At 40.7% G+C, this 9,555-nt stretch overlaps 1 pseudogene; it reads left to right on the top strand.

The window, feature by feature from the left end:
- Nucleotides 1–793: 793 nt before the first annotated feature.
- On the top strand, nucleotides 794–1,372 carry LOC114925787 (2-hydroxyisoflavanone synthase-like; annotated as a pseudogene).
- Nucleotides 1,373–9,555: the final 8,183 nt, after the last annotated feature.

The raw sequence follows: 9,555 nt of genomic DNA, 5'->3' as shown, positions 1-9,555 counted from the left end.
CCAGAATGGTCTCCGAATCCGGTTACCAGGGTCCGACCCGCTTCGCCCTTCCAGAAAGCCCGGAACCAGCCCACTAGAGCTCATAACCAACTTTCGAATTCAAACGTCTCCCTTATCTTAGCCAAATAAGATAAGATAAGATAAGATAATTCAAACGTCTCCCTTATCTTAGCCAAATAAGATAAGATAAGATATTCACCATCACCTATAAATAGAGGACCCAGGTCCCTCCAGGTATTCATTCATTCCTCACACCTTATACCTCTTAGATCCATTCTGACTTGAGCGTCGAAGTGTCTTTGCAGGTACCTCCCCACAGACGGCGCCAATGTACAAGATGTCTCTGGTACGGGTTGAGAGATGGATCGAGAACTTGGCGCCGTCTGTGGGGACTTTGCAACGTTGTGGCGGCATGGCGGATAACCTAGAAGAGCAATCATCAAACTCAGATTTCTTGCAACTGAGAGCAAAAAGGAATAATGTTTCCTTAACTTGCATCACCTTTGCATGTTTATGCATCCTTTCGCCCTACTCCAACGGCGAAATCCCAAAGGAATATTGTTTCCTTAACTTGCATCACCTTTGCAGGGATAACACGCCTTCGCCCTACTCCAACGGCGAAATCCCAAAGGAATAATGTTTCCTTAACTTGCATCACATTTGCATGTTTATGCACCCTTTCGCCCTACTCCAACGGCGAAATCCCAAAGGAATAATGTTTCCTTAACTTACATCACCTTTGCAGCGATAACACACCTTCGCCCTATTCCAATGGCGAAATCCCAAAGGAACAATGTTACTTGCAAGTACCTTCTTAGTGATAACACTCTTTATGCACCCTCGCCCTACTCCAACGGTGAAATTCCAAATCCTCTGAGCCCAAAGTCTCGCCTCCCTTTAGTGGGACACCTCCACCTCTTGGATCCTCTCATTCACCACTCCCTCATCCGTCTCTCCAAGCGCCATGGCCCCATCTTCTCCCTCTACTTCGGCTCCATGCCCACCGAGGTTGCTTCTTCTTTTGAACTCTTCAAGCTCTTCCTCCAAACCCACGAGGTCACCTCTTTCAACACTAGGTTCCAAACCTCTGTCATCCGCCGCCTCACCTGTGACAACTCTGTCGCCATGATCCCCTTCGGACCTTACTGAAAATTCATAAGGAAGCTCATCATGAACGGCCTCCTTAAATGCTACCACCGTGGCCAAGCTCAGACCTCTCAGGAGCCAATAGATCAAGAAAGTTCTCAAGGTTCTTGCACAGATACGGGGGACAGCCAAATCGTGGCGGCATGACGGAGAACCTCGAGGAGCAATCCTCCACCCGACACCCAAACAAAAACCTACAAAGCCCAACTCCCGAACTCCAAGATAACACTCTTCCCACCCACGGGAGGATAATAAACGTGGCACATCGCCAACCAACCCCAACCCAGCAACAACCAAGAGAGGACAACCGTCCTCCCACTGAAGCCCAGCCACCCGATGGCCTGGGAGAGAAGGCGGTCCAGATAATCCAAGAGTTGTGCCTCAGGGTGCAAAACCTCAAAGGCCGAGTTACACCCAAAGAACGGTACCACCCGAAGCATACAAGCCAAGCGACCTCCAAGACCTAATCTCATCGCGATACCAGGAACACCAGGCCCTCTGAGCAACAACACTGCAAATAGCATGATCGCAGCGTTTCCCTAGACCCGAAACACCGACGCGGAGAAGATGACCGACGGCACCATCGGGAGGCCAAACGAGCAGGGAACATGCACGTGATAATGGAAGCCATCCCGTTCACAGAAAAATCCTTGAGAGCCAAACTCCTGAAGGACTTCAACAAGCCCACTGACATGAAATAGGACGGGACCAACGATTCCCGGGAACACCTAACGGCCTGCGAGGCCAGGATGAACCTGGAAGGAGCCGCCGACATGATCCGGTGTAAGGCCTTCTCAATAACCTTAGCTGGCCCTGCGATCAAATGGTTCAACACCCTCCCAAACGGGTCCATAGCCAGCTTCCACGATATCACCAGAAAGTTCATGGCCTAGTTCACTATCAAAATCACCAAAGCTAAACACCCCATTAGCTTGCTCGAAATTACCCAAAGACAAGACGAATCTACGAGAAAATACCTGACGGTCGACAGACTCACGGACTCAGTCGCGAGCCTCTGCCTGACCAATGGACTTATGAATGAGGACTTCTGAAAGTATCTCACCGCGAAGCCAGTCTGGACTATGCATGAGATTCAGAGCGTCACTAAGGATTACGTAAACGATGAGGAGGTGAGCCAAGTCGTGGTGGCCAATAAACGGCAGAACGGCAGTACGGCACCTCGCCAAAACACCCCACCAAGAGAAAACCAAAAGGAACATTCCAAACCGACAAATGCTCAAATTACACCCTCTTGTTAGCTCTCATCACCGAGATCTACCACCAAATAACTGACCGAGGCGTCCTTCCGAAGGCCCGACCACTTAAAGAAAGAACGGGCGGCAACAAGAATTTATATTGTGACTACCACCGAGGATACGGGCACAGAACACAGCACTGCATCGACTTAAAAGATGCTCTGGAGCAAGCCATACGAGACGGCAAGCTCTCCGAGTTCGCCAAGATCATCAGGGAGTAGAAACGCACAGAAAGAGACAGATCACCATAGAGGAAAGGATGCAACCCAAGGACACAAAGACAAGCCCCTCGGGAAAGTCCGGAAACAGACCCGACCAAAGTTGTCAACGTCATAACAAGCAAGGATAAGCCGGAAAAGTCAAAATCGGCACTAAAAAAGAACCTCAAGGTCCTGACAGTCAGAAACCAAACCCCGACAATCATCACCAATAATGCGATAACATTCTCCCCCGAGGACTGCCAATACGGCACCTCGGCGAAAGATGCCCCCTTCGTTATCTCCGCAAAGATAGGAACCAGGCTGGTCAGAAGAATACTACTCGACACATGATCAGATTCTAACATCCTCTTCAAGGGATCCTTCGACAAACTCGGGCTCTGAAACGAAAACCTACAAACCCACCATAATGGGGTAACCGGGCTCGGGGGTAACTTCCTTCAACCGGACGGCACCATCATACTTTCCCTCACCATCGGAGCCGGGAACCAAAGAAAGACCATCCTCTCCGAATTTGTCATCCTCAAGAACTCCACCACCTACAAACATCATCCTCGGGAGAAAGACCATTAACAACCTGTCGGCGGTCATCTTCACCAAATTCTTACTCATGAAGTTCCAAGCCGATGACGGCACTATCGGCACAATACACAGAGACCGGAAAGTCGCGGTAGAGTATGAGAACACCAGCTCGACCCTCCGCAAGAGATCCCGAGATGCGGCAGGCATCTTCCTCGCCGACCTCGATGCACGCCAAGACCAAAGTCCGCGCAGAACCGTGCGAGAAAACGACAAAGAGGCAGAGTGGGACCTTGCAGACAAGGTCAGGAGCATAGCACACCTACGGGAGCTAGCCCTAAATCAAAGAATAAGTCTAAGGTACAATGGCATCACGGTACGATGAGACTTTGGACCAGGAGACCTCGTCTTACGACAAAACGATATCGGTCCACCCACTCCCGGAGAAGGGATGCTCACGCCCAACTGGGAGGGTCCCTACCAAATTAGGACGGTAATTGAAAAAAGAGCCTACATGCTCGAAAGACTAGACGGGACCAAGCTTCCAAGATCCTGAAATTCCATCAACTTACGGTGCTACTATATGTAGAAACATCCTTCCAAAGCGACAAGATTGAGGTCGTTTAAGACTATCTCTTTACCCTTTATATTTTGCCTTTTTTACTTGCATTTATTGCTTAAGTCGTTTAATCGTATATTTTCTTACTGGGCACTCTTTCCTACCCACATTGGGAGGTTTTAACGAGGCCCAAACCATAAATAGAATTCATTTTCTCAAAAGCATTGCCCCATCTGACGGCACAAACCAAACGCGGCTACACGGGAATCGATTACCCCAAGGCCAACAAAACGGATATCCAAATAAGCAAACGGCTACACGGGAATCGATTACCCCGAGGCCAATAAAACGGATATCCAAATAACAAAACAGATATCCAAATAAGTAAACGGCTACCCGGGAATCGATCATCCCGAGGCCAACAAAACGAATATCCAAATAATAAAACGGATATCCAAATAAGTAAACGGCTACCCGGGAATCGATCATCCCGAGGCCAATAAAACGGATATCCAAATAAGTAAACGGCTACCCGCACCCCGAGGCCAACAAAACAGATATTCAAATAATAAAACGGATATCCAAATAAGTAAATGGCTACCCGGAAATCGATCACCCCGAGGCCAACAAAATGGATATCCAAATAATAAAATGGATATCCAAATAAGTAAACGGCTACCCGGGAATTGATCATCCCGAGGCCAACAAAACGAATATCCAAATAATAAAATAGATATCCAAATAAGTAAACGGCTACTCGGGAATCGATCACCCCGAGACCAACAAAACGGATATCCAAATAATAAAACGGATATCCAAATAAGTAAACGGCTACCCGGGAATCAATCACCCCGAGACCAACAAAACGGATATCCAAATAACAAAACAGATATCCAAATAAGCAAATGGCTACACGGGAATCAATTACCCCGAGGCCAACAAAACGGATATCCAAATAATAAAACGGATATCCAAATAAGTAAACGGCTACCCGGGAATCGATCACCCCGAAGCCAATAAAACGGATATTCAAATAATAAAACGGATATCCGAATAAGTAAACGGCTACCCGGGAATCGATCACCTGAGGCCAATAAAACGGATATCCAAATAACAAAACGGATATCCAAATAACAAAAATAGTGACTCGTGAATCGATCACCCGCAAAGCCAACAAAACGGAAATCCAAATAAGCTAAATAAACAAAGTCTTGAAATCGGCCAACCAAGAGGCCTAAAATAAGTTCACAATAATGGCCCAAAAAAGGCCACACAAAACAAGTATGAGCTGACGGTCTTCCAACTCGCGAAAAGCCATACTGATCAACATCTTACCAATTGGTGCATGATGACGTCACGCCCTTTTCAGACCCCTCACAGTCTCCCGAACCACAGAGAATCGAACTCTCCAATGACTTAGCATTGAGACCAAGAAAGCATACTCTCATGCTCCGGGGGCAACTGTTCCAGACCCGATCTCCGGGCCCTTCTTCGGAACGGTCATCAAACCCGGCATGTGATGAGACGCATAAACAACGGGCTCCTCGCCTGACCATGAGACGGCTAGGAACTCACCAAATCCTCGACCTCGATCGGAAAAACCAAACAACGATCTCCTTGCCAAACCACAATGGCGAGGAAAAGGTTTCTCCAGCGATGAGACCGAGCACCCTCACTCTCTCGCTCCGAGGGCAACTGTTACGGATCCGGCCCACGGATCCTACACCCAGAATGGTCTCCGAATCCGGTTACCAGGGTCCGACCCGCTTCGCCCTTCCAGAAGGCCCGGAACCAGCCCACTAGAGCTCATAACCAACTTTCGAATTCAAACGTCTCCCTTATCTTAGTCAAATAAGATAAGATAAGATAAGATAATTCAAACGTCTCCCTTATCTTAGCCAAATAAGATAAGATAAGATATTCACCATCACCTATAAATAGATGACCCAGGTCCCTCCAGGTATTCATTCATTCCTCACACCTTATACCTCTTAGATCCATTCTGACTTGAGCGTCGGAGTGTCTTTGCAGGTACCTCCCCCCATTGCTCCAGTCAAGTGATCTGGCATCTGCCTTAACCCGCAAGTTCTCGATCCATCTCTCAACCCGTACCAGAGACATCTTGTACATATTTGGATACAATTTTTCAAGCATTCTTTTATAAAAATCAAAAGTATTTAAGTTAATTATATGTATGTAATAAATAAAGTACTTTAAAAAATAATAGTAAATAGTGAATATATATCCTTAGTTTAGCATGTTTAATGTTTGGTTTTCGTTCAATTTTATTTTGCATCTCACAAGATGTTACATAAGTATTTGTGAAACTATATATCATTAAAATTAATTTGAGATTTAATGTGAAATTTGTCACTCTAATATTTATTCTTAACTCAAATTTAAATTTTATATTATTTTTAATTATTTTAAATATTTTTAATTAAATTATAAAAATTAACTAAAATAAAGAGTATATATCAAAATAGGTTCCTAAGTTCGCATGAGACGTTTTTGTCTCCACACAAATTTTATTATGTTAAAATCTCTAAACTTTACAAAAATAAGACACCCAGGTCCTTACATCATACTTTAAAGGATTTATTTATCCAAGTGAAAACAACGAATTTAACTAAAATAGGGATTTATATGTCTTATTTTTATAAAATTTAAGGACTTCAATATAATAAAATTTTCTTGAGGACAAAAACGTCCAACCTAAAATTTATTAGGGACCTATTTGAATATATATAAAATAAAAATTATAGAGTTTACAAATTAATAATTATATACCATATTTAAAAGATATTACACATTAATAAAATATTATTTAAATATTATTTAATTAAGCATAAAAACATTAAAAAAAAAAACAGATTACAGGCATTGCATATTTTAGCTCATTAAATTTAGAAGAAAAAAAAATTAGATTTTTGTGTATTTGGATTTAACGAAAAATTAGACTTTTTTTTTAATAATTGAAAAAAACTTACATTGAATTGCTTTGGATCTATCTTTCTATCAAATTGAGAAAAAGATAATGACAAAATAGAATAATAATGCAAGAATACAACTGAATACTTATTATTTAGTTTAATTGATTTTTTATCACCATGTTACAATAACAATATTCAAATGTTCATGTAATACGTTACACAAGTGGCAACATTTAATTGGTTTTTATTTAAAATGATCTGGTCTCTTTTTACTGAAATTAGTCTCATTTCAAATATTGTATATGCAAATTTTAGTTCTAAATTAATTCCGTTAGTGTAGATGTCAAAAATGATACTAAAAAAGTATTACATGGAGTTGCTCTCTAAAATGCTTTGTAACAGGCAGTAATAGGTCATTTGATTGTTTTATGAATTAGTCATTGTGGTTCTATTTTTCCTTAATGGCAATGATGAAAGGGATATCTTAGTGTCTAATACTAATTTTTGTCTAAACCGTCTTCCTTTCTAGGGTCAAGCTTGTAACAAACAATCTAAAAAATAAATAAATAAACAAATAAAAGATTAAATAAAATCATTAAAAAAAAGAGATTTAGTGAAATTTGAAGAGAAGGTATATATTTGACAATTAGAGAGAACAACGATATATAAGACATATAAACTATTTATGGAGAATAAGAGACTAATTGAATTTTTATTTTAGAAAAGAGAAAGATAGGAAAGAGTTGCAGAGACCGAAGTAGAAGATGATTAGATGAGAGATGAACAAGAGGGAAAAAGATTTGAAAATGAAAGGATAAATTTTAAAATTTTAAAATTCAAAAAAATAAAAGTGTAAAAGATCAATATCTTATAAGTTATGTCATAGTGTCTCAATTATGGAAACAAATTTGGTGCATGTTGCTTATTATGGCTACCGAAACACCCAAAAACTAATTTGCGCACCCGTGAGCCAGGTATGGTAAAATAAAATATTTTATTTTAATGAGGTCTTTTCGACAATCCCTTTTGAGGTCAGGATCACTTTTTAATTTTATAAATGAAAATATGTTAAGCTGAGCTATTTAATGTAGTTGGACTGACAATATTTAGTTTATTGTGTTGACCAAAGTTTAAAATGAGAATTTAGTCCTAGCAGCTAAATTTGATGTTCTTCACCTCCATTTTTTACCGTCACCAGTAACCTAATATCTTAGCTTACCAGTATTATCTATTATTATAATTGACTCATCCCTTATTTCCCCCCAAAGTGATTGTCAATAGTATTCCCCCTGTGTGAAGTGGCTAGTAACGTATTCTCGCCAATTGATGGCATCGTATCCCGATCAATGGATATAAGGCTGTATTTGTTTGATGTCCGTATCTTGCCAAGACATAGACACAGTGAGACGTGTCTATTGTTTGGATTCTGAGACACAGAAATAAGAAGGACACGGTTACACACAAGCACACACAAGTTACATGTATTTCATGTCTCGGTAAAATGCTGAGACACGGATGAAGGGCGATGGACACGGATCAGTATCAATATTTTCAGACAATTTTGTCCTCGTTAATTTTTTGAAATTCCAAAAAGGTCCCCTCTTTGTATCAAACCCTAAGCAGTGAAAATTTCTTATGTAGTTGTTCTGCATTATCGAAGGTGTACCACCGCCGCACATTGTCTATGCTTCCCGCCGACTCTCCTATCTGATTTCTGCATGCTCTGCTCCGGTCGCAGTGAGCTTGTGTTGCTACTCTGCCATCTTTGCCTCTCCATCTGGTAGCCACGTTAACCTCAAACCCTAGCTGTGCTTCTGCTGCGCGTTGAGTCTTTCATCCTCCGCCACTGCAACATCTGCCCTCTCGGTGTGCTTTGCCATCTCTGGTATTTTTTCTTTTGTGAAGTTTCTTCCTTTAATTTTGATTATTTATCAGATGGGTTATTGTTGATTAATTGCTAATCCAGAATTTGGGTATGTGGATATTCGAATTGTATGTAAACCTGGGTATTTGGGTATTGTTCATTATTTATTTTGTTTTCATCTGAAATCTTCAATAGGCAATGGATAATCTCGGTGGTGGTTGTTTTAAATGCATTTTGAAGCTTGATAAGTTATTTTTCCTAATTGAAGACGAAAAAGAATGGAAAAAGCCATCTGCCTAATTGAAAGAAACTTATTATAAGTTATACTTGATAAATTGTTCTCACCCTCAAACATTTTCTGGCCAACTATGCAGCAAAATCTTCAAAAATAAAAGAATTGTAGAAAGAGTTGTTGCTGCTGTGATAAATAAAATTTTGTTACTGATCTGCTGAGCTTGTTAGTGCTGATTGTTGATAAAACTAGTGATAAAAATGTTGCTCTAATTGCTGATTAATATGTTAATTAAATTGCTTATGAAATTATTAATAGGTGAGAATTTTAATTATTATCTATTGAAGAATGGTAGAGGATAATTTATTTGTATTGTGTTTATAAAATTGGTTATCAAACTGCTTACCAAGTTGTTTGCTATCATGATTTGTATTATGTATTTGTAGAAATTATTAGGATTCTTCTTTTATGTATTTACTTGTTATTGTCTCTTAGGAAGTGATGATGGATCATTCTGAACAAATTAAGATATGTGTTGGATATTACTGGATTATGAGAATGCAATTTGACACGTTAATGCTGCTTTTTTTAGTCAATCTATATATGTATATTAGGAATAGAAGGCGGGGTCATTCTTCGATTGGTCGAAGAGTGAACACATTGCCACTAAAGAGAGATGCATTAGATAATATCATTGGGGAGGGTGGAGATAGAAATTGCATATGGGAGTTAAGAATGAGTTTGAATGCATTTGCAACTTTATGTGAATTGCTACAAGTTCAAGGTGGATTAGACGAAGATGGTCATGTTGGCATAGACGAGCAAGTA

Source organism: Arachis hypogaea, chromosome 18, assembly GCF_003086295.3.
Source record: "Arachis hypogaea cultivar Tifrunner chromosome 18, arahy.Tifrunner.gnm2.J5K5, whole genome shotgun sequence".
Taxonomy (NCBI): Eukaryota; Viridiplantae; Streptophyta; class Magnoliopsida; order Fabales; family Fabaceae; genus Arachis; species Arachis hypogaea.
This window is presented reverse-complemented; position numbering and strand designations above follow the sequence as displayed.